This window comes from Eleutherodactylus coqui, chromosome 2, assembly GCF_035609145.1.
Source record: "Eleutherodactylus coqui strain aEleCoq1 chromosome 2, aEleCoq1.hap1, whole genome shotgun sequence".
NCBI classification, from domain to species: Eukaryota; Metazoa; Chordata; class Amphibia; order Anura; family Eleutherodactylidae; genus Eleutherodactylus; species Eleutherodactylus coqui.
The window spans coordinates 307265843-307288829 of NC_089838.1; the positions used below are offsets into that span (position 1 = coordinate 307265843).

A 22987-nucleotide genomic window follows, 5' to 3' on the forward strand; every position below is an offset into this window, starting at 1 on the left:
TGCTCTTGTAGACGGCAAGCCTGAATGATACTTTTATGAACTTTTTGAGCGCTATCTTAATTCAGAGGGTCTTTCGATGTAGTTGCAAGCTTAGGAAAATGCTCATTCCCATACCGGGAGTCGAACCCGGAATCCTAACCGCTAGACCATATGGGAACCGCTGAGACCCTTTTTCAGTAATAAGTAGAAAAAAAATCAGTTTCATGATTTGAAAACTCATTTTTAAGCATGGATGGCATCAACAACCACTTGCAAGTGGCCTCGTTAGCACAGCATTTTTGGCTGCCAAGAGCATCTGCAAACTAAGCCGCTTAATTCTGCAAGAAAGGTGCAGGCCTTTGAATGCAGGCACAAGCTTAGCAAAACACTCATTCCCATACCGGGAGTCGAACCCGGGCCGCCTGGGTGAAAACCAGGAATCCTAACCGCTAGACCATATGGGAAAAGTTGCTTTCACAGCTTGCTTTAAACTTTCCAATATATGTAGATATATACATGTACATATTAAAAAAAAAAAAAGAAGTTTTGTGCTTACAGAATTCCATCTTATCTCTGGACGGCAACAACCAATCACACGCAAGATGCCTCGTTAGCGCAGTAGGTAGCGCGTCAGTCTCATAATCTGAAGGTCGTGAGTTCGATCCTCACACGGGGCATGGATCTATCCTTGTTTTTTCCCTCCGCCTTAACTGGATAGGCACTGCTCTTTGCCATTCAATACCGAAACGATACTGGATAATATGGAAAGGTAGCAAACAAGGCAGAAGGGTTTTGGCTAGGGGCTAAAAGCAACCGTGTTGAGGTCTTTGAATATGGCTGCGAGCGTAGCAAAAGTCCAAAATGGGGAGCATGATTAGTGGCAACCTCTCACACAGGGCCAGTGGCGCAATGGATAACGCGTCTGACTACGGATCAGAAGATTGTAGGTTCGACTCCTACCTGGCTCGTGAATGTCGCCGTGATCGTATAGTGGTTAGTACTCTGCGTTGTGGCCGCAGCAACCCCGGTTCGAATCCGGGTCACGGCATTCTTGATGAAAAAGCAAAGGTGCTCTTGTAGACGGCAAGCCTGAATGATACTTTTATGAACTTTTTGAGCGCTATCTTAATTCAGAGGGTCTTTCGATGTAGTTGCAAGCTTAGGAAAATGCTCATTCCCATACCGGGAGTCGAACCCGGGCCGCCTGGGTGAGAACCAGGAATCCTAACCGCTAGACCATATGGGAACCGCTGAGACCCTTTTTCAGTAATAAGTAGAAAAAAAATCAGTTTCATGATTTGAAAACTCATTTTTAAGCATGGATGGCATCAACAACCACTTGCAAGTGGCCTCGTTAGCGCAGCATTTTTGGCTGCCAAGAGCATCTGCAAACTAAGCCGCTTAATTCTGCAAGAAAGGTGCAGGCCTTTGAATGCAGGCACAAGCTTAGCAAAACACTCATTCCCATACCGGGAGTCGAACCCGGGCCGCCTGGGTGAAAACCAGGAATCCTAACCGCTAGACCATATGGGAAAAGTTGCTTTCACAGCTTGCTTTAAACTTTCCAATATATGTAGATATATACATGTACATATTAAAAAAAAAAAAAAAGAAGTTTTGTGCTTACAGAATTCCATCTTATCTCTGGACGGCAACAACCAATCACACGCAAGATGCCTCGTTAGCGCAGTAGGTAGCGCGTCAGTCTCATAATCTGAAGGTCGTGAGTTCGATCCTCACACGGGGCATGGATCTATCCTTGTTTTTTCCCTCCGCCTTAACTGGATAGGCACTGCTCTTTGCCATTCAATACCGAAACGATACTGGATAATATGGAAAGGTAGCAAACAAGGCAGAAGGGTTTTGGCTAGGGGCTAAAAGCAACCGTGTTGAGGTCTTTGAATATGGCTGCGAGCGTAGCAAAAGTCCAAAATGGGGAGCATGATTAGTGGCAACCTCTCACACAGGGCCAGTGGCGCAATGGATAACGCGTCTGACTACGGATCAGAAGATTGTAGGTTCGACTCCTACCTGGCTCGTGAATGTCGCCGTGATCGTATAGTGGTTAGTACTCTGCGTTGTGGCCGCAGCAACCCCGGTTCGAATCCGGGTCACGGCATTCTTGATGAAAAAGCAAAGGTGCTCTTGTAGACGGCAAGCCTGAATGATACTTTTATGAACTTTTTGAGCGCTATCTTAATTCAGAGGGTCTTTCGATGTAGTTGCAAGCTTAGGAAAATGCTCATTCCCATACCGGGAGTCGAACCCGGGCCGCCTGGGTGAGAACCAGGAATCCTAACCGCTAGACCATATGGGAACCGCTGAGACCCTTTTTCAGTAATAAGTAGAAAAAAAATCAGTTTCATGATTTGAAAACTCATTTTTAAGCATGGATGGCATCAACAACCACTTGCAAGTGGCCTCGTTAGCGCAGCATTTTTGGCTGCCAAGAGCATCTGCAAACTAAGCCGCTTAATTCTGCAAGAAAGGTGCAGGCCTTTGAATGCAGGCACAAGCTTAGCAAAACACTCATTCCCATACCGGGAGTCGAACCCGGGCCGCCTGGGTGAAAACCAGGAATCCTAACCGCTAGACCATATGGGAAAAGCTGCTTTCACAGCTTGCTTTAAACTTTCCAATATATGTAGATATATACATGTACATATTAAAAAAAAAAAAAAAAAGAAGTTTTGTGCTTACAGAATTCCATCTTATCTCTGGACGGCAACAACCAATCACACGCAAGATGCCTCGTTAGCGCAGTAGGTAGCGCGTCAGTCTCATAATCTGAAGGTCGTGAGTTCGGTCCTCACACGGGGCATGGATCTATCCTTGTTTTTTCCCTCCGCCTTAACTGGATAGGCACTGCTCTTTGCCATTCAATACCGAAACGATACTGGATAATATGGAAAGGTAGCAAACAAGGCAGAAGGGTTTTGGCTAGGGGCTAAAAGCAACCGTGTTGAGGTCTTTGAATATGGCTGCGAGCGTAGCAAAAGTCCAAAATGGGGAGCATGATTAGTGGCAACCTCTCACACAGGGCCAGTGGCGCAATGGATAAAGCGTCTGACTACAGATCAGAAGATTGTAGGTTCGACTCCTACCTGGCTCGTGAATGTCGCCGTGATCGTATAGTGGTTAGTACTCTGCGTTGTGGCCGCAGCAACCCCGGTTCGAATCCGGGTCACGGCATTCTTGATGAAAAAGCAAAGGTGCTCTTGTAGACGGCAAGCCTGAATGATACTTTTATGACCTTTTTGAGCGCTATCTTAATTCAGAGGGTCTTTCGATGTAGTTGCAAGCTTAGGAAAATGCTCATTCCCATACCGGGAGTCGAACCCGGGCCGCCTGGGTGAGAACCAGGAATCCTAACCGCTAGACCATATGGGAACCGCTGAGACCCTTTTTCAGTAATAAGTAGAAAAAAGATCAGTTTCTTGATTTGAAAACTCATTTTTAAGCATGGATGGCATCAACAACCACTTGCAAGTGGCCTCGTTAGCGCAGCATTTTTGGCTGCCAAGAGCATCTGCAAACTAAGCCGCTTAATTCTGCAAGAAAGGTGCAGGCCTTTGAATGCAGGCACAAGCTTAGCAAAACACTCATTCCCATACCGGGAGTCGAACCCGGGCCGCCTGGGTGAAAACCAGGAATCCTAACCGCTAGACCATATGGGAAAAGTTGCTTTCACAGCTTGCTTTAAACTTTCCAATATATGTAGATATATACATGTACATATTAAAAAAAAAAAAAAAGAAGTTTTGTGCTTACAGAATTCCATCTTATCTCTGGACGGCAACAACCAATCACACGCAAGATGCCTCGTTAGCGCAGTAGGTAGCGCGTCAGTCTCATAATCTGAAGGTCGTGAGTTCGATCCTCACACGGGGCATGGATCTATCCTTGTTTTTTCCCTCCGCCTTAACTGGATAGGCACTGCTCTTTGCCATTCAATACCGAAACGATACTGGATAATATGGAAAGGTAGCAAACAAGGCAGAAGGGTTTTGGCTAGGGGCTAAAAGCAACCGTGTTGAGGTCTTTGAATATGGCTGCGAGCGTAGCAAAAGTCCAAAATGGGGAGCATGATTAGTGGCAACCTCTCACACAGGGCCAGTGGCGCAATGGATAATGCGTCTGACTACAGATCAGAAGATTGTAGGTTCGACTCCTACCTGGCTCGTGAATGTCGCCGTGATCGTATAGTGGTTAGTACTCTGCGTTGTGGCCGCAGCAACCCCGGTTCGAATCCGGGTCACGGCATTCTTGATGAAAAAGCAAAGGTGCTCTTGTAGACGGCAAGCCTGAATGATACTTTTATGAACTTTTTGAGCGCTATCTTAATTCAGAGGGTCTTTCGATGTAGTTGCAAGCTTAGGAAAATGCTCATTCCCATACCGGGAGTCGAACCCGGGCCGCCTGGGTGAGAACCAGGAATCCTAACCGCTAGACCATATGGGAACCGCTGAGACCCTTTTTCAGTAATAAGTAGAAAAAAAATCAGTTTCATGATTTGAAAACTCATTTTTAAGCATGGATGGCATCAACAACCACTTGCAAGTGGCCTCGTTAGCGCAGCATTTTTGGCTGCCAAGAGCATCTGCAAACTAAGCCGCTTAATTCTGCAAGAAAGGTGCAGGCCTTTGAATGCAGGCACAAGCTTAGCAAAACACTCATTCCCATACCGGGAGTCGAACCCGGGCCGCCTGGGTGAAAACCAGGAATCCTAACCGCTAGACCATATGGGAAAAGTTGCTTTCACAGCTTGCTTTAAACTTTCCAATATATGTAGATATATACATGTACATATTAAAAAAAAAAAAAAAAAAAAGAAGTTTTGTGCTTACAGAATTCCATCTTATCTCTGGACGGCAACAACCAATCACACGCAAGATGCCTCGTTAGCGCAGTAGGTAGCGCGTCAGTCTCATAATCTGAAGGTCGTGAGTTCGATCCTCACACGGGGCATGGATCTATCCTTGTTTTTTCCCTCCGCCTTAACTGGATAGGCACTGCTCTTTGCCATTCAATACCGAAACGATACTGGATAATATGGAAAGGTAGCAAACAAGGCAGAAGGGTTTTGGCTAGGGGCTAAAAGCAACCGTGTTGAGGTCTTTGAATATGGCTGCGAGCGTAGCAAAAGTCCAAAATGGGGAGCATGATTAGTGGCAACCTCTCACACAGGGCCAGTGGCGCAATGGATAACGCGTCTGACTACGGATCAGAAGATTGTAGGTTTGACTCCTACCTGGCTCGTGAATGTCGCCGTGATCGTATAGTGGTTAGTACTCTGCGTTGTGGCCGCAGCAACCCCGGTTCGAATCCGGGTCACGGCATTCTTGATGAAAAAGCAAAGGTGCTCTTGTAGACGGCAAGCCTGAATGATACTTTTATGAACTTTTTGAGCGCTATCTTAATTCAGAGGGTCTTTCGATGTAGTTGCAAGCTTAGGAAAATGCTCATTCCCATACCGGGAGTCGAACCCGGGCCGCCTGGGTGAGAACCAGGAATCCTAACCGCTAGACCATATGGGAACCGCTGAGACCCTTTTTCAGTAATAAGTAGAAAAAAAATCAGTTTCATGATTTGAAAACTCATTTTTAAGCATGGATGGCATCAACAACCACTTGCAAGTGGCCTCGTTAGCGCAGCATTTTTGGCTGCCAAGAGCATCTGCAAACTAAGCCGCTTAATTCTGCAAGAAAGGTGCAGGCCTTTGAATGCAGGCACAAGCTTAGCAAAACACTCATTCCCATACCGGGAGTCGAACCCGTGCCGCCTGGGTGAAAACCAGGAATCCTAACCGCTAGACCATATGGGAAAAGTTGCTTTCACAGCTTGCTTTAAACTTTCCAATATATGTAGATATATACATGTACATATTAAAAAAAAAAAAAAAGAAGTTTTGTGCTTACAGAATTCCATCTTATCTCTGGACGGCAACAACCAATCACACGCAAGATGCCTCGTTAGCGCAGTAGGTAGCGCGTCAGTCTCATAATCTGAAGGTCGTGAGTTCGGTCCTCACACGGGGCATGGATCTATCCTTGTTTTTTCCCTCCGCCTTAACTGGATAGGCACTGCTCTTTGCCATTCAATACCGAAACGATACTGGATAATATGGAAAGGTAGCAAACAAGGCAGAAGGGTTTTGGCTAGGGGCTAAAAGCAACCGTGTTGAGGTCTTTGAATATGGCTGCGAGCGTAGCAAAAGTCCAAAATGGGGAGCATGATTAGTGGCAACCTCTCACACAGGGCCAGTGGCGCAATGGATAACGCGTCTGACTACGGATCAGAAGATTGTAGGTTCGACTCCTACCTGGCTCGTGAATGTCGCCGTGATCGTATAGTGGTTAGTACTCTGCGTTGTGGCCGCAGCAACCCCGGTTCGAATCCGGGTCACGGCATTCTTGATGAAAAAGCAAAGGTGCTCTTGTAGACGGCAAGCCTGAATGATACTTTTATGAACTTTTTGAGCGCTATCTTAATTCAGAGGGTCTTTCGATGTAGTTGCAAGCTTAGGAAAATGCTCATTCCCATACCGGGAGTCGAACCCGGGCCGCCTGGGTGAGAACCAGGAATCCTAACCGCTAGACCATATGGGAACCGCTGAGACCCTTTTTCAGTAATAAGTAGAAAAAAAATCAGTTTCTTGATTTGAAAACTCATTTTTAAGCATGGATGGCATCAACAACCACTTGCAAGTGGCCTCGTTAGCGCAGCATTTTTGGCTGCCAAGAGCATCTGCAAACTAAGCCGCTTAATTCTGCAAGAAAGGTGCAGGCCTTTGAATGCAGGCACAAGCTTAGCAAAACACTCATTCCCATACCGGGAGTCGAACCCAGGCCGCCTGGGTGAAAACCAGGAATCCTAACCGCTAGACCATATGGGAAAAGTTGCTTTCACAGCTTGCTTTAAACTTTCCAATATATGTAGATATATACATGTACATATTAAAAAAAAAAAAAAAGAAGTTTTGTGCTTACAGAATTCCATCTTATCTCTGGACGGCAACAACCAATCACACGCAAGATGCCTCGTTAGCGCAGTAGGTAGCGCGTCAGTCTCATAATCTGAAGGTCGTGAGTTCGGTCCTCACACGGGGCATGGATCTATCCTTGTTTTTTCCCTCCGCCTTAACTGGATAGGCACTGCTCTTTGCCATTCAATACCGAAACGATACTGGATAATATGGAAAGGCAGCAAACAAGGCAGAAGGGTTTTGGCTAGGGGCTAAAAGCAACCGTGTTGAGGTCTTTGAATATGGCTGCGAGCGTAGCAAAAGTCCAAAATGGGGAGCATGATTAGTGGCAACCTCTCACACAGGGCCAGTGGCGCAATGGATAATGCGTCTGACTACAGATCAGAAGATTGTAGGTTCGACTCCTACCTGGCTCGTGAATGTCGCCGTGATCGTATAGTGGTTAGTACTCTGCGTTGTGGCCGCAGCAACCCCGGTTCGAATCCGGGTCACGGCATTCTTGATGAAAAAGCAAAGGTGCTCTTGTAGACGGCAAGCCTGAATGATACTTTTATGAACTTTTTGAGCGCTATCTTAATTCAGAGGGTCTTTCGATGTAGTTGCAAGCTTAGGAAAATGCTCATTCCCATACCGGGAGTCGAACCCGGGCCGCCTGGGTGAGAACCAGGAATCCTAACCGCTAGACCATATGGGAACCGCTGAGACCCTTTTTCAGTAATAAGTAGAAAAAAAATCAGTTTCATGATTTGAAAACTCATTTTTAAGCATGGATGGCATCAACAACCACTTGCAAGTGGCCTCGTTAGCGCAGCATTTTTGGCTGCCAAGAGCATCTGCAAACTAAGCCGCTTAATTCTGCAAGAAAGGTGCAGGCCTTTGAATGCAGGCACAAGCTTAGCAAAACACTCATTCCCATACCGGGAGTCGAACCCGGGCCGCCTGGGTGAAAACCAGGAATCCTAACCGCTAGACCATATGGGAAAAGTTGCTTTCACAGCTTGCTTTAAACTTTCCAATATATGTAGATATATACATGTACATATTAAAAAAAAAAAAAAAAAAAAAAGAAGTTTTGTGCTTACAGAATTCCATCTTATCTCTGGACGGCAACAACCAATCACACGCAAGATGCCTCGTTAGCGCAGTAGGTAGCGCGTCAGTCTCATAATCTGAAGGTCGTGAGTTCGATCCTCACACGGGGCATGGATCTATCCTTGTTTTTTCCCTCCGCCTTAACTGGATAGGCACTGCTCTTTGCCATTCAATACCGAAACGATACTGGATAATATGGAAAGGTAGCAAACAAGGCAGAAGGGTTTTGGCTAGGGGCTAAAAGCAACCGTGTTGAGGTCTTTGAATATGGCTGCGAGCGTAGCAAAAGTCCAAAATGGGGAGCATGATTAGTGGCAACCTCTCACACAGGGCCAGTGGCGCAATGGATAACGCGTCTGACTACGGATCAGAAGATTGTAGGTTTGACTCCTACCTGGCTCGTGAATGTCGCCGTGATCGTATAGTGGTTAGTACTCTGCGTTGTGGCCGCAGCAACCCCGGTTCGAATCCGGGTCACGGCATTCTTGATGAAAAAGCAAAGGTGCTCTTGTAGACGGCAAGCCTGAATGATACTTTTATGAACTTTTTGAGCGCTATCTTAATTCAGAGGGTCTTTCGATGTAGTTGCAAGCTTAGGAAAATGCTCATTCCCATACCGGGAGTCGAACCCGGGCCGCCTGGGTGAGAACCAGGAATCCTAACCGCTAGACCATATGGGAACCGCTGAGACCCTTTTTCAGTAATAAGTAGAAAAAAAATCAGTTTCATGATTTGAAAACTCATTTTTAAGCATGGATGGCATCAACAACCACTTGCAAGTGGCCTCGTTAGCGCAGCATTTTTGGCTGCCAAGAGCATCTGCAAACTAAGCCGCTTAATTCTGCAAGAAAGGTGCAGGCCTTTGAATGCAGGCACAAGCTTAGCAAAACACTCATTCCCATACCGGGAGTCGAACCCGGGCCGCCTGGGTGAAAACCAGGAATCCTAACCGCTAGACCATATGGGAAAAGTTGCTTTCACAGCTTGCTTTAAACTTTCCAATATATGTAGATATATACATGTACATATTAAAAAAAAAAAAAAAGAAGTTTTGTGCTTACAGAATTCCATCTTATCTCTGGACGGCAACAACCAATCACACGCAAGATGCCTCGTTAGCGCAGTAGGTAGCGCGTCAGTCTCATAATCTGAAGGTCGTGAGTTCGGTCCTCACACGGGGCATGGATCTATCCTTGTTTTTTCCCTCCGCCTTAACTGGATAGGCACTGCTCTTTGCCATTCAATACCGAAACGATACTGGATAATATGGAAAGGTAGCAAACAAGGCAGAAGGGTTTTGGCTAGGGGCTAAAAGCAACCGTGTTGAGGTCTTTGAATATGGCTGCGAGCGTAGCAAAAGTCCAAAATGGGGAGCATGATTAGTGGCAACCTCTCACACAGGGCCAGTGGCGCAATGGATAACGCGTCTAACTACGGATCAGAAGATTGTAGGTTCGACTCCTACCTGGCTCGTGAATGTCGCCGTGATCGTATAGTGGTTAGTACTCTGCGTTGTGGCCGCAGCAACCCCGGTTCGAATCCGGGTCACGGCATTCTTGATGAAAAAGCAAAGGTGCTCTTGTAGACGGCAAGCCTGAATGATACTTTTATGAACTTTTTGAGCGCTATCTTAATTCAGAGGGTCTTTCGATGTAGTTGCAAGCTTAGGAAAATGCTCATTCCCATACCGGGAGTCGAACCCGGGCCGCCTGGGTGAGAACCAGGAATCCTAACCGCTAGACCATATGGGAACCGCTGAGACCCTTTTTCAGTAATAAGTAGAAAAAAAATCAGTTTCTTGATTTGAAAACTCATTTTTAAGCATGGATGGCATCAACAACCACTTGCAAGTGGCCTCGTTAGCGCAGCATTTTTGGCTGCCAAGAGCATCTGCAAACTAAGCCGCTTAATTCTGCAAGAAAGGTGCAGGCCTTTGAATGCAGGCACAAGCTTAGCAAAACACTCATTCCCATACCGGGAGTCGAACCCGGGCCGCCTGGGTGAAAACCAGGAATCCTAACCGCTAGACCATATGGGAAAAGTTGCTTTCACAGCTTGCTTTAAACTTTCCAATATATGTAGATATATACATGTACATATTAAAAAAAAAAAAAAAGAAGTTTTGTGCTTACAGAATTCCATCTTATCTCTGGACGGCAACAACCAATCACACGCAAGATGCCTCGTTAGCGCAGTAGGTAGCGCGTCAGTCTCATAATCTGAAGGTCGTGAGTTCGGTCCTCACACGGGGCATGGATCTATCCTTGTTTTTTCCCTCCGCCTTAACTGGATAGGCACTGCTCTTTGCCATTCAATACCGAAACGATACTGGATAATATGGAAAGGCAGCAAACAAGGCAGAAGGGTTTTGGCTAGGGGCTAAAAGCAACCGTGTTGAGGTCTTTGAATATGGCTGCGAGCGTAGCAAAAGTCCAAAATGGGGAGCATGATTAGTGGCAACCTCTCACACAGGGCCAGTGGCGCAATGGATAATGCGTCTGACTACAGATCAGAAGATTGTAGGTTCGACTCCTACCTGGCTCGTGAATGTCGCCGTGATCGTATAGTGGTTAGTACTCTGCGTTGTGGCCGCAGCAACCCCGGTTCGAATCCGGGTCACGGCATTCTTGATGAAAAAGCAAAGGTGCTCTTGTAGACGGCAAGCCTGAATGATACTTTTATGACCTTTTTGAGCGCTATCTTAATTCAGAGGGTCTTTCGATGTAGTTGCAAGCTTAGGAAAATGCTCATTCCCATACCGGGAGTCGAACCCGGGCCGCCTGGGTGAGAACCAGGAATCCTAACCGCTAGACCATATGGGAACCGCTGAGACCCTTTTTCAGTAATAAGTAGAAAAAAGATCAGTTTCTTGATTTGAAAACTCATTTTTAAGCATGGATGGCATCAACAACCACTTGCAAGTGGCCTCGTGAGCGCAGCATTTTTGGCTGCCAAGAGCATCTGCAAACTAAGCCGCTTAATTCTGCAAGAAAGGTGCAGGCCTTTGAATGCAGGCACAAGCTTAGCAAAACACTCATTCCCATACCGGGAGTCGAACCCGGGCCGCCTGGGTGAAAACCAGGAATCCTAACCGCTAGACCATATGGGAAAAGTTGCTTTCACAGCTTGCTTTAAACTTTCCAATATATGTAGATATATACATGTACATATTAAAAAAAAAAAAAAAGAAGTTTTGTGCTTACAGAATTCCATCTTATCTCTGGACGGCAACAACCAATCACACGCAAGATGCCTCGTTAGCGCAGTAGGTAGCGCGTCAGTCTCATAATCTGAAGGTCGTGAGTTCGGTCCTCACACGGGGCATGGATCTATCCTTGTTTTTTCCCTCCGCCTTAACTGGATAGGCACTGCTCTTTGCCATTCAATACCGAAACGATACTGGATAATATGGAAAGGTAGCAAACAAGGCAGAAGGGTTTTGGCTAGGGGCTAAAAGCAACCGTGTTGAGGTCTTTGAATATGGCTGCGAGCGTAGCAAAAGTCCAAAATGGGGAGCATGATTAGTGGCAACCTCTCACACAGGGCCAGTGGCGCAATGGATAACGCGTCTGACTACGGATCAGAAGATTGTAGGTTCGACTCCTACCTGGCTCGTGAATGTCGCCGTGATCGTATAGTGGTTAGTACTCTGCGTTGTGGCCGCAGCAACCCCGGTTCGAATCCGGGTCACGGCATTCTTGATGAAAAAGCAAAGGTGCTCTTGTAGACGGCAAGCCTGAATGATACTTTTATGAACTTTTTGAGCGCTATCTTAATTCAGAGGGTCTTTCGATGTAGTTGCAAGCTTAGGAAAATGCTCATTCCCATACCGGGAGTCGAACCCGGGCCGCCTGGGTGAGAACCAGGAATCCTAACCGCTAGACCATATGGGAACCGCTGAGACCCTTTTTCAGTAATAAGTAGAAAAAAAATCAGTTTCATGATTTGAAAACTCATTTTTAAGCATGGATGGCATCAACAACCACTTGCAAGTGGCCTCGTTAGCGCAGCATTTTTGGCTGCCAAGAGCATCTGCAAACTAAGCCGCTTAATTCTGCAAGAAAGGTGCAGGCCTTTGAATGCAGGCACAAGCTTAGCAAAACACTCATTCCCATACCGGGAGTCGAACCCGGGCCGCCTGGGTGAAAACCAGGAATCCTAACCGCTAGACCATATGGGAAAAGTTGCTTTCACAGCTTGCTTTAAACTTTCCAATATATGTAGATATATACATGTACATATTAAAAAAAAAAAAAAAAAGAAGTTTTGTGCTTACAGAATTCCATCTTATCTCTGGACGGCAACAACCAATCACACGCAAGATGCCTCGTTAGCGCAGTAGGTAGCGCGTCAGTCTCATAATCTGAAGGTCGTGAGTTCGATCCTCACACGGGGCATGGATCTATCCTTGTTTTTTCCCTCCGCCTTAACTGGATAGGCACTGCTCTTTGCCATTCAATACCGAAACGATACTGGATAATATGGAAAGGTAGCAAACAAGGCAGAAGGGTTTTGGCTAGGGGCTAAACCCGGGCCGCCTGGGTGAAAACCAGGAATCCTAACCGCTAGACCATATGGGAAAAGTTGCTTTCACAGCTTGCTTTAAACTTTCCAATATATGTAGATATATACATGTACATATTAAAAAAAAAAAAAAAAAAGAAGTTTTGTGCTTACAGAATTCCATCTTATCTCTGGACGGCAACAACCAATCACACGCAAGATGCCTCGTTAGCGCAGTAGGTAGCGCGTCAGTCTCATAATCTGAAGGTCGTGAGTTCGATCCTCACACGGGGCATGGATCTATCCTTGTTTTTTCCCTCCGCCTTAACTGGATAGGCACTGCTCTTTGCCATTCAATACCGAAACGATACTGGATAATATGGAAAGGTAGCAAACAAGGCAGAAGGGTTTTGGCTAGGGGCTAAAAGCAACCGTGTTGAGGTCTTTGAATATGGCTGCGAGCGTAGCAAAAGTCCAAAATGGGGAGCATGATTAGTGGCAACCTCTCACACAGGGCCAGTGGCGCAATGGATAACGCGTCTGACTACGGATCAGAAGATTGTAGGTTCGACTCCTACCTGGCTCGTGAATGTCGCCGTGATCGTATAGTGGTTAGTACTCTGCGTTGTGGCCGCAGCAACCCCGGTTCGAATCCGGGTCACGGCATTCTTGATGAAAAAGCAAAGGTGCTCTTGTAGACGGCAAGCCTGAATGATACTTTTATGAACTTTTTGAGCGCTATCTTAATTCAGAGGGTCTTTCGATGTAGTTGCAAGCTTAGGAAAATGCTCATTCCCATACCGGGAGTCGAACCCGGGCCGCCTGGGTGAGAACCAGGAATCCTAACCGCTAGACCATATGGGAACCGCTGAGACCCTTTTTCAGTAATAAGTAGAAAAAAAATCAGTTTCATGATTTGAAAACTCATTTTTAAGCATGGATGGCATCAACAACCACTTGCAAGTGGCCTCGTTAGCGCAGCATTTTTGGCTGCCAAGAGCATCTGCAAACTAAGCCGCTTAATTCTGCAAGAAAGGTGCAGGCCTTTGAATGCAGGCACAAGCTTAGCAAAACACTCATTCCCATACCGGGAGTTGAACCCGGGCCGCCTGGTTGAAAACCAGGAATCCTAACCGCTAGACCATATGGGAAAAGTTGCTTTCACAGCTTGCTTTAAACTTTCCAATATATGTAGATATATACATGTACATATTAAAAAAAAAAAAAAAGAAGTTTTGTGCTTACAGAATTCCATCTTATCTCTGGACGGCAACAACCAATCACACGCAAGATGCCTCGTTAGCGCAGTAGGTAGCGCGTCAGTCTCATAATCTGAAGGTCGTGAGTTCGGTCCTCACACGGGGCATGGATCTATCCTTGTTTTTTCCCTCCGCCTTAACTGGATAGGCACTGCTCTTTGCCATTCAATACCGAAACGATACTGGATAATATGGAAAGGTAGCAAACAAGGCAGAAGGGTTTTGGCTAGGGGCTAAAAGCAACCGTGTTGAGGTCTTTGAATATGGCTGCGAGCGTAGCAAAAGTCCAAAATGGGGAGCATGATTAGTGGCAACCTCTCACACAGGGCCAGTGGCGCAATGGATAACGCGTCTGACTACGGATCAGAAGATTGTAGGTTCGACTCCTACCTGGCTCGTGAATGTCGCCGTGATCGTATAGTGGTTAGTACTCTGCGTTGTGGCCGCAGCAACCCCGGTTCGAATCCGGGTCACGGCATTCTTGATGAAAAAGCAAAGGTGCTCTTGTAGACGGCAAGCCTGAATGATACTTTTATGAACTTTTTGAGCGCTATCTTAATTCAGAGGGTCTTTCGATGTAGTTGCAAGCTTAGGAAAATGCTCATTCCCATACCGGGAGTCGAACCCGGGCCGCCTGGGTGAGAACCAGGAATCCTAACCGCTAGACCATATGGGAACCGCTGAGACCCTTTTTCAGTAATAAGTAGAAAAAAAATCAGTTTCATGATTTGAAAACTCATTTTTAAGCATGGATGGCATCAACAACCACTTGCAAGTGGCCTCGTTAGCGCAGCATTTTTGGCTGCCAAGAGCATCTGCAAACTAAGCCGCTTAATTCTGCAAGAAAGGTGCAGGCCTTTGAATGCAGGCACAAGCTTAGCAAAACACTCATTCCCATACCGGGAGTCGAACCCGGACCGCCTGGGTGAAAACCAGGAATCCTAACCGCTAGACCATATGGGAAAAGTTGCTTTCACAGCTTGCTTTAAACTTTCCAATATATGTAGATATATACATGTACATATTAAAAAAAAAAAAAAAAAAAAGAAGTTTTGTGCTTACAGAATTCCATCTTATCTCTGGACGGCAACAACCAATCACACGCAAGATGCCTCGTTAGCGCAGTAGGTAGCGCGTCAGTCTCATAATCTGAAGGTCGTGAGTTCGATCCTCACACGGGGCATGGATCTATCCTTGTTTTTTCCCTCCGCCTTAACTGGATAGGCACTGCTCTTTGCCATTCAATACCGAAACGATACTGGATAATATGGAAAGGTAGCAAACAAGGCAGAAGGGTTTTGGCTAGGGGCTAAAAGCAACCGTGTTGAGGTCTTTGAATATGGCTGCGAGCGTAGCAAAAGTCCAAAATGGGGAGCATGATTAGTGGCAACCTCTCACACAGGGCCAGTGGCGCAATGGATAACGCGTCTGACTACGGATCAGAAGATTGTAGGTTCGACTCCTACCTGGCTCGTGAATGTCGCTGTGATCGTATAGTGGTTAGTACTCTGCGTTGTGGCCGCAGCAACCCCGGTTCGAATCCGGGTCACGGCATTCTTGATGAAAAAGCAAAGGTGCTCTTGTAGACGGCAAGCCTGAATGATACTTTTATGAACTTTTTGAGCGCTATCTTAATTCAGAGGGTCTTTCGATGTAGTTGCAAGCTTAGGAAAATGCTCATTCCCATACCGGGAGTCGAACCCGGGCCGCCTGGGTGAGAACCAGGAATCCTAACCGCTAGACCATATGGGAACCGCTGAGACCCTTTTTCAGTAATAAGTAGAAAAAAAATCAGTTTCATGATTTGAAAACTCATTTTTAAGCATGGATGGCATCAACAACCACTTGCAAGTGGCCTCGTTAGCGCAGCATTTTTGGCTGCCAAGAGCATCTGCAAACTAAGCCGCTTAATTCTGCAAGAAAGGTGCAGGCCTTTGAATGCAGGCACAAGCTTAGCAAAACACTCATTCCCATACCGGGAGTCGAACCCGGGCCGCCTGGGTGAAAACCAGGAATCCTAACCGCTAGACCATATGGGAAAAGTTGCTTTCACAGCTTGCTTTAAACTTTCCAATATATGTAGATATATACATGTACATATTAAAAAAAAAAAAAAAAAAGAAGTTTTGTGCTTACAGAATTCCATCTTATCTCTGGACGGCAACAACCAATCACACGCAAGATGCCTCGTTAGCGCAGTAGGTAGCGCGTCAGTCTCATAATCTGAAGGTCGTGAGTTCGATCCTCACACGGGGCATGGATCTATCCTTGTTTTTTCCCTCCGCCTTAACTGGATAGGCACTGCTCTTTGCCATTCAATACCGAAACGATACTGGATAATATGGAAAGGTAGCAAACAAGGCAGAAGGGTTTTGGCTAGGGGCTAAAAGCAACCGTGTTGAGGTCTTTGAATATGGCTGCGAGCGTAGCAAAAGTCCAAAATGGGGAGCATGATTAGTGGCAACCTCTCACACAGGGCCAGTGGCGCAATGGATAACGCGTCTGACTACGGATCAGAAGATTGTAGGTTCGACTCCTACCTGGCTCGTGAATGTCGCCGTGATCGTATAGTGGTTAGTACTCTGCGTTGTGGCCGCAGCAACCCCGGTTCGAATCCGGGTCACGGCATTCTTGATGAAAAAGCAAAGGTGCTCTTGTAGACGGCAAGCCTGAATGATACTTTTATGAACTTTTTGAGCGCTATCTTAATTCAGAGGGTCTTTCGATGTAGTTGCAAGCTTAGGAAAATGCTCATTCCCATACCGGGAGTCGAACCCGGGCCGCCTGGGTGAGAACCAGGAATCCTAACCGCTAGACCATATGGGAACCGCTGAGACCCTTTTTCAGTAATAAGTAGAAAAAAAATCAGTTTCATGATTTGAAAACTCATTTTTAAGCATGGATGGCATCAACAACCACTTGCAAGTGGCCTCGTTAGCGCAGCATTTTTGGCTGCCAAGAGCATCTGCAAACTAAGCCGCTTAATTCTGCAAGAAAGGTGCAGGCCTTTGAATGCAGGCACAAGCTTAGCAAAACACTCATTCCCATACCGGGAGTCGAACCCGGGCCGCCTGGGTGAAAACCAGGAATCCTAACCGCTAGACCATATGGGAAAAGTTGCTTTCACAGCTTGCTTTAAACTTTCCAATATATGTAGATATATACATGTACATATTAAAAAAAAAAAAAAAAAAAGAAGTTTTGTGCTTACAGAATTCCATCTTATCTCTGGACGGCAACAACCAATCACACGCAAGATGCCTCGTTAGCGCAGTAGGTAGCGCGTCAGTCTCATAATCTGAAGGTTGTGAGTTCGATCCTCACACGGGGCATGGATCTATCCTTGTTTTTTCCCTCCGCCTTAACTGGATAGGCACTGCTCTTTGCCATTCAATACCGAAACGATACTGGATAATATGGAAAGGTAGCAAACAAGGCAGAAGGGTTTTGGCTAGGGGCTAAAAGCAACCGTGTTGAGGTCTTTGAATATGGCTGCGAGCGTAGCAAAAGTCCAAAATGGGGAGCATGATTAGTGGCAACCTCTCACACAGGGCCAGTGGCGCAATGGATAACGCGTCTGACTACGGATCAGAAGATTGTAGGTTCGACTCCTACCTGGCTCGTGAATGTCGCCGTGATCGTATAGTGGTTAGTACTCTGCGTTGTGGCCGCAGCAACCCCGGTTCGAATCCGGGTCACGGCATTCTTGATGAAAAAGCAAAGGTGCTCTTGTAGACGGCAAGCCTGAATGATACTTTTATGAACTTTTTGAGCGCTATCTTAATTCAGAGGGTCTTTCGATGTAGTTGCAAGCTTAGGAAAATGCTCATTCCCATACCGGGAGTCGAACCCGGGCCGCCTGGGTGAGAACCAAGAATCCTAACCGCTAGACCATATGGGAACCGCTGAGACCCTTTTTCAGTAATAAGTAGAAAAAAAATCAGTTTCATGATTTGAAAACTCATTTTTAAGCATGGATGGCATCAACAACCACTTGCAAGTGGCCTCGTTAGCGCAGCATTTTTGGCTGCCAAGAGCATCTGCAAACTAAGCCGCTTAATTCTGCAAGAAAGGTGCAGGCCTTTGAATGCAGGCACAAGCTTAGCAAAACACTCATTCCCATACCGGGAGTCGAACCCGGGCCACCTGGGTGAAAACCAGGAATCCTAACCGCTAGACCATATGGGAAAAGTTGCTTTCACAGCTTGCTTTAAACTTTCCAATATATGTAGATATATACATGTACATATTAAAAAAAAAAAAAAAGAAGTTTTGTGCTTACAGAATTCCATCTTATCTCTGGACGGCAACAACCAATCACACGCAAGATGCCTCGTTAGCGCAGTAGGTAGCGCGTCAGTCTCATAATCTGAAGGTCGTGAGTTCGGTCCTCACACGGGGCATGGATCTATCCTTGTTTTTTCCCTCCGCCTTAACTGGATAGGCACTGCTCTTAGCCATTCAATACCGAAACGATACTGGATAATATGGAAAGGTAGCAAACAAGGCAGAAGGGTTTTGGCTAGGGGCTAAAAGCAACCGTGTTGAGGTCTTTGAATATGGCTGCGAGCATAGCAAAAGTCCAAAATGGGGAGCATGATTAGTGGCAACCTCTCACACAGGGCCAGTGGCGCAATGGATAATGCGTCTGACTACAGATCAGAAGATTGTAGGTTCGACTCCTACCTGGCTCGTGAATGTCGCCGTGATCGTATAGTGGTTAGTACTCTGCGTTGTGGCCGCAGCAACCCCGGTTCGAATCCGGGTCACGGCATTCTTGATGAAAAAGCAAAGGTGCTCTTGTAGACGGCAAGCCTGAATGATATTTTTATGACCTTTTTGAGCGCTATCTTAATTCAGAGGGTCTTTCGATGTAGTTGCAAGCTTAGGAAAATGCTCATTCCCATACCGGGAGTCGAACCCGGGCCGCCTGGGTGAGAACCAGGAATCCTAACCGCTAGACCATATGGGAACCGCTGAGACCCTTTTTCAGTAATAAGTAGAAAAAAGATCAGTTTCTTGATTTGAAAACTCATTTTTAAGCATGGATGGCATCAACAACCACTTGCAAGTGGCCTCGTTAGCGCAGCATTTTTGGCTGCCAAGAGCATCTGCAAACTAAGCCGCTTAATTCTGCAAGAAAGGTGCAGGCCTTTGAATGCAGGCACAAGCTTAGCAAAACACTCATTCCCATACCGGGAGTCGAACCCGGGCCGCCTGGGTGAAAACCAGGAATCCTAACCGCTAGACCATATGGGAAAAGTTGCTTTCACAGCTTGCTTTAAACTTTCCAATATATGTAGATATATACATGTACATATTAAAAAAAAAAAAAAAAGAAGTTTTGTGCTTACAGAATTCCATCTTATCTCTGGACGGCAACAACCAATCACACGCAAGATGCCTCGTTAGCGCAGTAGGTAGCGCGTCAGTCTCATAATCTGAAGGTCGTGAGTTCGGTCCTCACACGGGGCATGGATCTATCCTTGTTTTTTCCCTCCGCCTTAACTGGATAGGCACTGCTCTTTGCCATTCAATACCGAAACGATACTGGATAATATGGAAAGGTAGCAAACAAGGCAGAAGGGTTTTGGCTAGGGGCTAAAAGCAACCGTGTTGAGGTCTTTGAATATGGCTGCGAGCGTAGCAAAAGTCCAAAATGGGGAGCATGATTAGTGGCAACCTCTCACACAGGGCCAGTGGCGCAATGGATAACGCGTCTGACTACGGATCAGAAGATTGTAGGTTCGACTCCTACCTGGCTCGTGAATGTCGCCGTGATCGTATAGTGGTTAGTACTCTGCGTTGTGGCCGCAGCAACCCCGGTTCGAATCCGGGTCACGGCATTCTTGATGAAAAAGCAAAGGTGCTCTTGTAGACGGCAAGCCTGAATGATACTTTTATGAACTTTTTGAGCGCTATCTTAATTCAGAGGGTCTTTCGATGTAGTTGCAAGCTTAGGAAAATGCTCATTCCCATACCGGGAGTCGAACCCGGGCCGCCTGGGTGAGAACCAGGAATCCTAACCGCTAGACCATATGGGAACCGCTGAGACCCTTTTTCAGTAATAAGTAGAAAAAAAATCAGTTTCATGATTTGAAAACTCATTTTTAAGCATGGATGGCATCAACAACCACTTGCAAGTGGCCTCGTTAGCGCAGCATTTTTGGCTGCCAAGAGCATCTGCAAACTAAGCCGCTTAATTCTGCAAGAAAGGTGCAGGCCTTTGAATGCAGGCACAAGCTTAGCAAAACACTCATTCCCATACCGGGAGTCGAACCCAGGCCGCCTGGGTGAAAACCAGGAATCCTAACCGCTAGACCATATGGGAAAAGTTGCTTTCACAGCTTGCTTTAAACTTTCCAATATATGTAGATATATACATGTACATATTAAAAAAAAAAAAAAAAAAAGAAGTTTTGTGCTTACAGAATTCCATCTTATCTCTGGACGGAAACAACCAATCACACGCAAGATGCCTCGTTAGCGCAGTAGGTAGCGCGTCAGTCTCATAATCTGAAGGTCGTGAGTTCGATCCTCACACGGGGCATGGATCTATCCTTGTTTTTTCCCTCCGCCTTAACTGGATAGGCACTGCTCTTTGCCATTCAATACCGAAACGATACTGGATAATATGGAAAGGTAGCAAACAAGGCAGAAGGGTTTTGGCTAGGGGCTAAAAGCAACCGTGTTGAGGTCTTTGAATATGGCTGCGAGCGTAGCAAAAGTCCAAAATGGGGAGCATGATTAGTGGCAACCTCTCACACAGGGCCAGTGGCGCAATGGATAACGCGTCTGACTACGGATCAGAAGATTGTAGGTTCGACTCCTACCTGGCTCGTGAATGTCGCCGTGATCGTATAGTGGTTAGTACTCTGCGTTGTGGCCGCAGCAACCCCGGTTCGAATCCGGGTCACGGCATTCTTGATGAAAAAGCAAAGGTGCTCTTGTAGACGGCAAGCCTGAATGATACTTTTATGAACTTTTTGAGCGCTATCTTAATTCAGAGGGTCTTTCGATGTAGTTGCAAGCTTAGGAAAATGCTCATTCCCATACCGGGAGTCGAACCCGGGCCGCCTGGGTGAGAACCAGGAATCCTAACCGCTAGACCATATGGGAACCGCTGAGACCCTTTTTCAGTAATAAGTAGAAAAAAAATCAGTTTCATGATTTGAAAACTCATTTTTAAGCATGGATGGCATCAACAACCACTTGCAAGTGGCCTCGTTAGCGCAGCATTTTTGGCTGCCAAGAGCATCTGCAAACTAAGCCGCTTAATTCTGCAAGAAAGGTGCAGGCCTTTGAATGCAGGCACAAGCTTAGCAAAACACTCATTCCCATACCGGGAGTCGAACCCGGGCCGCCTGGGTGAAAACCAGGAATCCTAACCGCTAGACCATATGGGAAAAGTTGCTTTCACAGCTTGCTTTAAACTTTCCAATATATGTAGATATATACATGTACATATTAAAAAAAAAAAAAAAAAAGAAGTTTTGTGCTTACAGTATTCCATCTTATCTCTGGACGGAAACAACCAATCACACGCAAGATGCCTCGTTAGCGCAGTAGGTAGCGCGTCAGTCTCATAATCTGAAGGTCGTGAGTTCGATCCTCACACGGGGCATGGATCTATCCTTGTTTTTTCCCTCCGCCTTAACTGGATAGGCACTGCTCTTTGCCATTCAATACCGAAACGATACTGGATAATATGGAAAGGTAGCAAACAAGGCAGAAGGGTTTTGGCTAGGGGCTAAAAGCAACCGTGTTGAGGTCTTTGAATATGGCTGCGAGCGTAGCAAAAGTCCAAAATGGGGAGCATGATTAGTGGCAACCTCTCACACAGGGCCAGTGGCGCAATGGATAACGCGTCTGACTACAGATCAGAAGATTGTAGGTTCGACTCCTACCTGGCTCGTGAATGTCGCCGTGATCGTATAGTGGTTAGTACTCTGCGTTGTGGCCGCAGCAACCCCGGTTCGAATCCGGGTCACGGCATTCTTGATGAAAAAGCAAAGGTGCTCTTGTAGACGGCAAGCCTGAATGATACTTTTATGAACTTTTTGAGCGCTATCTTAATTCAGAGGGTCTTTCGATGTAGTTGCAAGCTTAGGAAAATGCTCATTCCCATACCGGGAGTCGAACCCGGGCCGCCTGGGTGAGAACCAGGAATCCTAACCGCTAGACCATATGGGAACCGCTGAGACCCTTTTTCAGTAATAAGTAGAAAAAAAATCAGTTTCATGATTTGAAAACTCATTTTTAAGCATGGATGGCATCAACAACCACTTGCAAGTGGCCTCGTTAGCGCAGCATTTTTGGCTGCCAAGAGCATCTGCAAACTAAGCCGCTTAATTCTGCAAGAAAGGTGCAGGCCTTTGAATGCAGGCACAAGCTTAGCAAAACACTCATTCCCATACCGGGAGTTGAACCCGGGCCGCCTGGTTGAAAACCAGGAATCCTAACCGCTAGACCATATGGGAAAAGTTGCTTTCACAGCTTGCTTTAAACTTTCCAATATATGTAGATATATACATGTACATATTAAAAAAAAAAAAAAAGAAGTTTTGTGCTTACAGAATTCCATCTTATCTCTGGACGGCAACAACCAATCACACGCAAGATGCCTCGTTAGCGCAGTAGGTAGCGCGTCAGTCTCATAATCTGAAGGTCGTGAGTTCGGTCCTCACACGGGGCATGGATCTATCCTTGTTTTTTCCCTCCGCCTTAACTGGATAGGCACTGCTCTTTGCCATTCAATACCGAAACGATACTGGATAATATGGAAAGGTAGCAAACAAGGCAGAAGGGTTTTGGCTAGGGGCTAAAAGCAACCGTGTTGAGGTCTTTGAATATGGCTGCGAGCGTAGCAAAAGTCCAAAATGGGGAGCATGATTAGTGGCAACCTCTCACACAGGGCCAGTGGCGCAATGGATAACGCGTCTGACTACGGATCAGAAGATTGTAGGTTCGACTCCTACCTGGCTCGTGAATGTCGCTGTGATCGTATAGTGGTTAGTACTCTGCGTTGTGGCCGCAGCAACCCCGGTTCGAATCCGGGTCACGGCATTCTTGATGAAAAAGCAAAGGTGCTCTTGTAGACGGCAAGCCTGAATGATACTTTTATGAACTTTTTGAGCGCTATCTTAATTCAGAGGGTCTTTCGATGTAG

General features: G+C 46.2%; 85 non-coding genes across 85 annotated transcripts; 48 read left to right on the forward strand and 37 right to left on the reverse strand.

The window, feature by feature from the left end:
* Window positions 1–371: 371 nt before the first annotated feature.
* On the reverse strand, window positions 372–443 carry TRNAE-UUC (transfer RNA glutamic acid (anticodon UUC)). Its single transcript has one exon. It is a non-coding gene; the product is annotated as a tRNA-Glu (tRNA).
* A 140-nt stretch (window positions 444–583) lies between these two features.
* TRNAM-CAU (transfer RNA methionine (anticodon CAU)) lies at window positions 584–656 on the forward strand. The gene has a single exon. It is a non-coding gene; the product is annotated as a tRNA-Met (tRNA).
* Window positions 657–874: 218 nt separating this feature from the next.
* TRNAR-ACG (transfer RNA arginine (anticodon ACG)) lies at window positions 875–947 on the forward strand. Its single transcript has one exon. It is a non-coding gene; the product is annotated as a tRNA-Arg (tRNA).
* An 8-nt stretch (window positions 948–955) lies between these two features.
* On the forward strand, window positions 956–1027 carry TRNAH-GUG (transfer RNA histidin (anticodon GUG)). The gene has a single exon. It is a non-coding gene; the product is annotated as a tRNA-His (tRNA).
* Window positions 1028–1153: 126 nt separating this feature from the next.
* TRNAE-CUC (transfer RNA glutamic acid (anticodon CUC)) lies at window positions 1154–1225 on the reverse strand. The gene has a single exon. It is a non-coding gene; the product is annotated as a tRNA-Glu (tRNA).
* Window positions 1226–1440: 215 nt separating this feature from the next.
* TRNAE-UUC (transfer RNA glutamic acid (anticodon UUC)) lies at window positions 1441–1512 on the reverse strand. The gene has a single exon. It is a non-coding gene; the product is annotated as a tRNA-Glu (tRNA).
* A 142-nt stretch (window positions 1513–1654) lies between these two features.
* TRNAM-CAU (transfer RNA methionine (anticodon CAU)) lies at window positions 1655–1727 on the forward strand. Its single transcript has one exon. It is a non-coding gene; the product is annotated as a tRNA-Met (tRNA).
* A 218-nt stretch (window positions 1728–1945) lies between these two features.
* On the forward strand, window positions 1946–2018 carry TRNAR-ACG (transfer RNA arginine (anticodon ACG)). Its single transcript has one exon. It is a non-coding gene; the product is annotated as a tRNA-Arg (tRNA).
* An 8-nt stretch (window positions 2019–2026) lies between these two features.
* On the forward strand, window positions 2027–2098 carry TRNAH-GUG (transfer RNA histidin (anticodon GUG)). The gene has a single exon. It is a non-coding gene; the product is annotated as a tRNA-His (tRNA).
* A 126-nt stretch (window positions 2099–2224) lies between these two features.
* Window positions 2225–2296, reverse strand: TRNAE-CUC (transfer RNA glutamic acid (anticodon CUC)). The gene has a single exon. It is a non-coding gene; the product is annotated as a tRNA-Glu (tRNA).
* A 215-nt stretch (window positions 2297–2511) lies between these two features.
* On the reverse strand, window positions 2512–2583 carry TRNAE-UUC (transfer RNA glutamic acid (anticodon UUC)). The gene has a single exon. It is a non-coding gene; the product is annotated as a tRNA-Glu (tRNA).
* A 435-nt stretch (window positions 2584–3018) lies between these two features.
* On the forward strand, window positions 3019–3091 carry TRNAC-ACA (transfer RNA cysteine (anticodon ACA)). Its single transcript has one exon. It is a non-coding gene; the product is annotated as a tRNA-Cys (tRNA).
* An 8-nt stretch (window positions 3092–3099) lies between these two features.
* TRNAH-GUG (transfer RNA histidin (anticodon GUG)) lies at window positions 3100–3171 on the forward strand. Its single transcript has one exon. It is a non-coding gene; the product is annotated as a tRNA-His (tRNA).
* A 126-nt stretch (window positions 3172–3297) lies between these two features.
* TRNAE-CUC (transfer RNA glutamic acid (anticodon CUC)) lies at window positions 3298–3369 on the reverse strand. The gene has a single exon. It is a non-coding gene; the product is annotated as a tRNA-Glu (tRNA).
* Window positions 3370–3584: 215 nt separating this feature from the next.
* Window positions 3585–3656, reverse strand: TRNAE-UUC (transfer RNA glutamic acid (anticodon UUC)). Its single transcript has one exon. It is a non-coding gene; the product is annotated as a tRNA-Glu (tRNA).
* Window positions 3657–3798: 142 nt separating this feature from the next.
* TRNAM-CAU (transfer RNA methionine (anticodon CAU)) lies at window positions 3799–3871 on the forward strand. The gene has a single exon. It is a non-coding gene; the product is annotated as a tRNA-Met (tRNA).
* A 218-nt stretch (window positions 3872–4089) lies between these two features.
* On the forward strand, window positions 4090–4162 carry TRNAC-ACA (transfer RNA cysteine (anticodon ACA)). The gene has a single exon. It is a non-coding gene; the product is annotated as a tRNA-Cys (tRNA).
* Window positions 4163–4170: 8 nt separating this feature from the next.
* Window positions 4171–4242, forward strand: TRNAH-GUG (transfer RNA histidin (anticodon GUG)). Its single transcript has one exon. It is a non-coding gene; the product is annotated as a tRNA-His (tRNA).
* Window positions 4243–4368: 126 nt separating this feature from the next.
* TRNAE-CUC (transfer RNA glutamic acid (anticodon CUC)) lies at window positions 4369–4440 on the reverse strand. The gene has a single exon. It is a non-coding gene; the product is annotated as a tRNA-Glu (tRNA).
* A 215-nt stretch (window positions 4441–4655) lies between these two features.
* On the reverse strand, window positions 4656–4727 carry TRNAE-UUC (transfer RNA glutamic acid (anticodon UUC)). Its single transcript has one exon. It is a non-coding gene; the product is annotated as a tRNA-Glu (tRNA).
* A 147-nt stretch (window positions 4728–4874) lies between these two features.
* Window positions 4875–4947, forward strand: TRNAM-CAU (transfer RNA methionine (anticodon CAU)). Its single transcript has one exon. It is a non-coding gene; the product is annotated as a tRNA-Met (tRNA).
* Window positions 4948–5246: 299 nt separating this feature from the next.
* Window positions 5247–5318, forward strand: TRNAH-GUG (transfer RNA histidin (anticodon GUG)). Its single transcript has one exon. It is a non-coding gene; the product is annotated as a tRNA-His (tRNA).
* Window positions 5319–5444: 126 nt separating this feature from the next.
* Window positions 5445–5516, reverse strand: TRNAE-CUC (transfer RNA glutamic acid (anticodon CUC)). Its single transcript has one exon. It is a non-coding gene; the product is annotated as a tRNA-Glu (tRNA).
* A 720-nt stretch (window positions 5517–6236) lies between these two features.
* TRNAR-ACG (transfer RNA arginine (anticodon ACG)) lies at window positions 6237–6309 on the forward strand. Its single transcript has one exon. It is a non-coding gene; the product is annotated as a tRNA-Arg (tRNA).
* Window positions 6310–6317: 8 nt separating this feature from the next.
* TRNAH-GUG (transfer RNA histidin (anticodon GUG)) lies at window positions 6318–6389 on the forward strand. Its single transcript has one exon. It is a non-coding gene; the product is annotated as a tRNA-His (tRNA).
* Window positions 6390–6515: 126 nt separating this feature from the next.
* On the reverse strand, window positions 6516–6587 carry TRNAE-CUC (transfer RNA glutamic acid (anticodon CUC)). Its single transcript has one exon. It is a non-coding gene; the product is annotated as a tRNA-Glu (tRNA).
* Window positions 6588–7307: 720 nt separating this feature from the next.
* On the forward strand, window positions 7308–7380 carry TRNAC-ACA (transfer RNA cysteine (anticodon ACA)). The gene has a single exon. It is a non-coding gene; the product is annotated as a tRNA-Cys (tRNA).
* Window positions 7381–7388: 8 nt separating this feature from the next.
* Window positions 7389–7460, forward strand: TRNAH-GUG (transfer RNA histidin (anticodon GUG)). The gene has a single exon. It is a non-coding gene; the product is annotated as a tRNA-His (tRNA).
* A 126-nt stretch (window positions 7461–7586) lies between these two features.
* Window positions 7587–7658, reverse strand: TRNAE-CUC (transfer RNA glutamic acid (anticodon CUC)). The gene has a single exon. It is a non-coding gene; the product is annotated as a tRNA-Glu (tRNA).
* A 215-nt stretch (window positions 7659–7873) lies between these two features.
* TRNAE-UUC (transfer RNA glutamic acid (anticodon UUC)) lies at window positions 7874–7945 on the reverse strand. Its single transcript has one exon. It is a non-coding gene; the product is annotated as a tRNA-Glu (tRNA).
* Window positions 7946–8094: 149 nt separating this feature from the next.
* Window positions 8095–8167, forward strand: TRNAM-CAU (transfer RNA methionine (anticodon CAU)). The gene has a single exon. It is a non-coding gene; the product is annotated as a tRNA-Met (tRNA).
* Window positions 8168–8466: 299 nt separating this feature from the next.
* TRNAH-GUG (transfer RNA histidin (anticodon GUG)) lies at window positions 8467–8538 on the forward strand. Its single transcript has one exon. It is a non-coding gene; the product is annotated as a tRNA-His (tRNA).
* A 126-nt stretch (window positions 8539–8664) lies between these two features.
* TRNAE-CUC (transfer RNA glutamic acid (anticodon CUC)) lies at window positions 8665–8736 on the reverse strand. The gene has a single exon. It is a non-coding gene; the product is annotated as a tRNA-Glu (tRNA).
* Window positions 8737–8951: 215 nt separating this feature from the next.
* TRNAE-UUC (transfer RNA glutamic acid (anticodon UUC)) lies at window positions 8952–9023 on the reverse strand. The gene has a single exon. It is a non-coding gene; the product is annotated as a tRNA-Glu (tRNA).
* A 514-nt stretch (window positions 9024–9537) lies between these two features.
* Window positions 9538–9609, forward strand: TRNAH-GUG (transfer RNA histidin (anticodon GUG)). The gene has a single exon. It is a non-coding gene; the product is annotated as a tRNA-His (tRNA).
* Window positions 9610–9735: 126 nt separating this feature from the next.
* On the reverse strand, window positions 9736–9807 carry TRNAE-CUC (transfer RNA glutamic acid (anticodon CUC)). The gene has a single exon. It is a non-coding gene; the product is annotated as a tRNA-Glu (tRNA).
* Window positions 9808–10022: 215 nt separating this feature from the next.
* Window positions 10023–10094, reverse strand: TRNAE-UUC (transfer RNA glutamic acid (anticodon UUC)). Its single transcript has one exon. It is a non-coding gene; the product is annotated as a tRNA-Glu (tRNA).
* A 433-nt stretch (window positions 10095–10527) lies between these two features.
* TRNAC-ACA (transfer RNA cysteine (anticodon ACA)) lies at window positions 10528–10600 on the forward strand. The gene has a single exon. It is a non-coding gene; the product is annotated as a tRNA-Cys (tRNA).
* Window positions 10601–10608: 8 nt separating this feature from the next.
* Window positions 10609–10680, forward strand: TRNAH-GUG (transfer RNA histidin (anticodon GUG)). The gene has a single exon. It is a non-coding gene; the product is annotated as a tRNA-His (tRNA).
* Window positions 10681–10806: 126 nt separating this feature from the next.
* Window positions 10807–10878, reverse strand: TRNAE-CUC (transfer RNA glutamic acid (anticodon CUC)). Its single transcript has one exon. It is a non-coding gene; the product is annotated as a tRNA-Glu (tRNA).
* A 215-nt stretch (window positions 10879–11093) lies between these two features.
* On the reverse strand, window positions 11094–11165 carry TRNAE-UUC (transfer RNA glutamic acid (anticodon UUC)). Its single transcript has one exon. It is a non-coding gene; the product is annotated as a tRNA-Glu (tRNA).
* A 433-nt stretch (window positions 11166–11598) lies between these two features.
* On the forward strand, window positions 11599–11671 carry TRNAR-ACG (transfer RNA arginine (anticodon ACG)). Its single transcript has one exon. It is a non-coding gene; the product is annotated as a tRNA-Arg (tRNA).
* Window positions 11672–11679: 8 nt separating this feature from the next.
* TRNAH-GUG (transfer RNA histidin (anticodon GUG)) lies at window positions 11680–11751 on the forward strand. The gene has a single exon. It is a non-coding gene; the product is annotated as a tRNA-His (tRNA).
* A 126-nt stretch (window positions 11752–11877) lies between these two features.
* On the reverse strand, window positions 11878–11949 carry TRNAE-CUC (transfer RNA glutamic acid (anticodon CUC)). The gene has a single exon. It is a non-coding gene; the product is annotated as a tRNA-Glu (tRNA).
* A 215-nt stretch (window positions 11950–12164) lies between these two features.
* On the reverse strand, window positions 12165–12236 carry TRNAE-UUC (transfer RNA glutamic acid (anticodon UUC)). Its single transcript has one exon. It is a non-coding gene; the product is annotated as a tRNA-Glu (tRNA).
* Window positions 12237–12380: 144 nt separating this feature from the next.
* Window positions 12381–12453, forward strand: TRNAM-CAU (transfer RNA methionine (anticodon CAU)). Its single transcript has one exon. It is a non-coding gene; the product is annotated as a tRNA-Met (tRNA).
* A 328-nt stretch (window positions 12454–12781) lies between these two features.
* Window positions 12782–12854, forward strand: TRNAM-CAU (transfer RNA methionine (anticodon CAU)). Its single transcript has one exon. It is a non-coding gene; the product is annotated as a tRNA-Met (tRNA).
* A 218-nt stretch (window positions 12855–13072) lies between these two features.
* TRNAR-ACG (transfer RNA arginine (anticodon ACG)) lies at window positions 13073–13145 on the forward strand. Its single transcript has one exon. It is a non-coding gene; the product is annotated as a tRNA-Arg (tRNA).
* Window positions 13146–13153: 8 nt separating this feature from the next.
* On the forward strand, window positions 13154–13225 carry TRNAH-GUG (transfer RNA histidin (anticodon GUG)). The gene has a single exon. It is a non-coding gene; the product is annotated as a tRNA-His (tRNA).
* Window positions 13226–13351: 126 nt separating this feature from the next.
* On the reverse strand, window positions 13352–13423 carry TRNAE-CUC (transfer RNA glutamic acid (anticodon CUC)). The gene has a single exon. It is a non-coding gene; the product is annotated as a tRNA-Glu (tRNA).
* Window positions 13424–13638: 215 nt separating this feature from the next.
* On the reverse strand, window positions 13639–13710 carry TRNAE-UUC (transfer RNA glutamic acid (anticodon UUC)). Its single transcript has one exon. It is a non-coding gene; the product is annotated as a tRNA-Glu (tRNA).
* A 433-nt stretch (window positions 13711–14143) lies between these two features.
* On the forward strand, window positions 14144–14216 carry TRNAR-ACG (transfer RNA arginine (anticodon ACG)). Its single transcript has one exon. It is a non-coding gene; the product is annotated as a tRNA-Arg (tRNA).
* Window positions 14217–14224: 8 nt separating this feature from the next.
* Window positions 14225–14296, forward strand: TRNAH-GUG (transfer RNA histidin (anticodon GUG)). The gene has a single exon. It is a non-coding gene; the product is annotated as a tRNA-His (tRNA).
* A 126-nt stretch (window positions 14297–14422) lies between these two features.
* On the reverse strand, window positions 14423–14494 carry TRNAE-CUC (transfer RNA glutamic acid (anticodon CUC)). Its single transcript has one exon. It is a non-coding gene; the product is annotated as a tRNA-Glu (tRNA).
* A 215-nt stretch (window positions 14495–14709) lies between these two features.
* On the reverse strand, window positions 14710–14781 carry TRNAE-UUC (transfer RNA glutamic acid (anticodon UUC)). The gene has a single exon. It is a non-coding gene; the product is annotated as a tRNA-Glu (tRNA).
* A 147-nt stretch (window positions 14782–14928) lies between these two features.
* TRNAM-CAU (transfer RNA methionine (anticodon CAU)) lies at window positions 14929–15001 on the forward strand. The gene has a single exon. It is a non-coding gene; the product is annotated as a tRNA-Met (tRNA).
* Window positions 15002–15219: 218 nt separating this feature from the next.
* On the forward strand, window positions 15220–15292 carry TRNAR-ACG (transfer RNA arginine (anticodon ACG)). The gene has a single exon. It is a non-coding gene; the product is annotated as a tRNA-Arg (tRNA).
* Window positions 15293–15498: 206 nt separating this feature from the next.
* TRNAE-CUC (transfer RNA glutamic acid (anticodon CUC)) lies at window positions 15499–15570 on the reverse strand. Its single transcript has one exon. It is a non-coding gene; the product is annotated as a tRNA-Glu (tRNA).
* A 215-nt stretch (window positions 15571–15785) lies between these two features.
* TRNAE-UUC (transfer RNA glutamic acid (anticodon UUC)) lies at window positions 15786–15857 on the reverse strand. The gene has a single exon. It is a non-coding gene; the product is annotated as a tRNA-Glu (tRNA).
* A 145-nt stretch (window positions 15858–16002) lies between these two features.
* Window positions 16003–16075, forward strand: TRNAM-CAU (transfer RNA methionine (anticodon CAU)). The gene has a single exon. It is a non-coding gene; the product is annotated as a tRNA-Met (tRNA).
* Window positions 16076–16293: 218 nt separating this feature from the next.
* Window positions 16294–16366, forward strand: TRNAR-ACG (transfer RNA arginine (anticodon ACG)). Its single transcript has one exon. It is a non-coding gene; the product is annotated as a tRNA-Arg (tRNA).
* An 8-nt stretch (window positions 16367–16374) lies between these two features.
* Window positions 16375–16446, forward strand: TRNAH-GUG (transfer RNA histidin (anticodon GUG)). Its single transcript has one exon. It is a non-coding gene; the product is annotated as a tRNA-His (tRNA).
* Window positions 16447–16572: 126 nt separating this feature from the next.
* TRNAE-CUC (transfer RNA glutamic acid (anticodon CUC)) lies at window positions 16573–16644 on the reverse strand. Its single transcript has one exon. It is a non-coding gene; the product is annotated as a tRNA-Glu (tRNA).
* Window positions 16645–16859: 215 nt separating this feature from the next.
* Window positions 16860–16931, reverse strand: TRNAE-UUC (transfer RNA glutamic acid (anticodon UUC)). Its single transcript has one exon. It is a non-coding gene; the product is annotated as a tRNA-Glu (tRNA).
* Window positions 16932–17368: 437 nt separating this feature from the next.
* On the forward strand, window positions 17369–17441 carry TRNAR-ACG (transfer RNA arginine (anticodon ACG)). The gene has a single exon. It is a non-coding gene; the product is annotated as a tRNA-Arg (tRNA).
* Window positions 17442–17449: 8 nt separating this feature from the next.
* TRNAH-GUG (transfer RNA histidin (anticodon GUG)) lies at window positions 17450–17521 on the forward strand. The gene has a single exon. It is a non-coding gene; the product is annotated as a tRNA-His (tRNA).
* A 413-nt stretch (window positions 17522–17934) lies between these two features.
* TRNAE-UUC (transfer RNA glutamic acid (anticodon UUC)) lies at window positions 17935–18006 on the reverse strand. Its single transcript has one exon. It is a non-coding gene; the product is annotated as a tRNA-Glu (tRNA).
* A 433-nt stretch (window positions 18007–18439) lies between these two features.
* Window positions 18440–18512, forward strand: TRNAC-ACA (transfer RNA cysteine (anticodon ACA)). The gene has a single exon. It is a non-coding gene; the product is annotated as a tRNA-Cys (tRNA).
* An 8-nt stretch (window positions 18513–18520) lies between these two features.
* Window positions 18521–18592, forward strand: TRNAH-GUG (transfer RNA histidin (anticodon GUG)). Its single transcript has one exon. It is a non-coding gene; the product is annotated as a tRNA-His (tRNA).
* Window positions 18593–18718: 126 nt separating this feature from the next.
* On the reverse strand, window positions 18719–18790 carry TRNAE-CUC (transfer RNA glutamic acid (anticodon CUC)). The gene has a single exon. It is a non-coding gene; the product is annotated as a tRNA-Glu (tRNA).
* A 215-nt stretch (window positions 18791–19005) lies between these two features.
* Window positions 19006–19077, reverse strand: TRNAE-UUC (transfer RNA glutamic acid (anticodon UUC)). Its single transcript has one exon. It is a non-coding gene; the product is annotated as a tRNA-Glu (tRNA).
* Window positions 19078–19511: 434 nt separating this feature from the next.
* On the forward strand, window positions 19512–19584 carry TRNAR-ACG (transfer RNA arginine (anticodon ACG)). The gene has a single exon. It is a non-coding gene; the product is annotated as a tRNA-Arg (tRNA).
* An 8-nt stretch (window positions 19585–19592) lies between these two features.
* Window positions 19593–19664, forward strand: TRNAH-GUG (transfer RNA histidin (anticodon GUG)). Its single transcript has one exon. It is a non-coding gene; the product is annotated as a tRNA-His (tRNA).
* Window positions 19665–19790: 126 nt separating this feature from the next.
* On the reverse strand, window positions 19791–19862 carry TRNAE-CUC (transfer RNA glutamic acid (anticodon CUC)). Its single transcript has one exon. It is a non-coding gene; the product is annotated as a tRNA-Glu (tRNA).
* A 433-nt stretch (window positions 19863–20295) lies between these two features.
* TRNAM-CAU (transfer RNA methionine (anticodon CAU)) lies at window positions 20296–20368 on the forward strand. Its single transcript has one exon. It is a non-coding gene; the product is annotated as a tRNA-Met (tRNA).
* A 218-nt stretch (window positions 20369–20586) lies between these two features.
* On the forward strand, window positions 20587–20659 carry TRNAR-ACG (transfer RNA arginine (anticodon ACG)). Its single transcript has one exon. It is a non-coding gene; the product is annotated as a tRNA-Arg (tRNA).
* Window positions 20660–20667: 8 nt separating this feature from the next.
* On the forward strand, window positions 20668–20739 carry TRNAH-GUG (transfer RNA histidin (anticodon GUG)). Its single transcript has one exon. It is a non-coding gene; the product is annotated as a tRNA-His (tRNA).
* Window positions 20740–20865: 126 nt separating this feature from the next.
* TRNAE-CUC (transfer RNA glutamic acid (anticodon CUC)) lies at window positions 20866–20937 on the reverse strand. Its single transcript has one exon. It is a non-coding gene; the product is annotated as a tRNA-Glu (tRNA).
* A 215-nt stretch (window positions 20938–21152) lies between these two features.
* TRNAE-UUC (transfer RNA glutamic acid (anticodon UUC)) lies at window positions 21153–21224 on the reverse strand. The gene has a single exon. It is a non-coding gene; the product is annotated as a tRNA-Glu (tRNA).
* Window positions 21225–21369: 145 nt separating this feature from the next.
* On the forward strand, window positions 21370–21442 carry TRNAM-CAU (transfer RNA methionine (anticodon CAU)). Its single transcript has one exon. It is a non-coding gene; the product is annotated as a tRNA-Met (tRNA).
* Window positions 21443–21660: 218 nt separating this feature from the next.
* Window positions 21661–21733, forward strand: TRNAC-ACA (transfer RNA cysteine (anticodon ACA)). The gene has a single exon. It is a non-coding gene; the product is annotated as a tRNA-Cys (tRNA).
* An 8-nt stretch (window positions 21734–21741) lies between these two features.
* On the forward strand, window positions 21742–21813 carry TRNAH-GUG (transfer RNA histidin (anticodon GUG)). The gene has a single exon. It is a non-coding gene; the product is annotated as a tRNA-His (tRNA).
* A 126-nt stretch (window positions 21814–21939) lies between these two features.
* TRNAE-CUC (transfer RNA glutamic acid (anticodon CUC)) lies at window positions 21940–22011 on the reverse strand. Its single transcript has one exon. It is a non-coding gene; the product is annotated as a tRNA-Glu (tRNA).
* Window positions 22012–22226: 215 nt separating this feature from the next.
* On the reverse strand, window positions 22227–22298 carry TRNAE-UUC (transfer RNA glutamic acid (anticodon UUC)). The gene has a single exon. It is a non-coding gene; the product is annotated as a tRNA-Glu (tRNA).
* A 433-nt stretch (window positions 22299–22731) lies between these two features.
* TRNAR-ACG (transfer RNA arginine (anticodon ACG)) lies at window positions 22732–22804 on the forward strand. The gene has a single exon. It is a non-coding gene; the product is annotated as a tRNA-Arg (tRNA).
* Window positions 22805–22987: the final 183 nt, after the last annotated feature.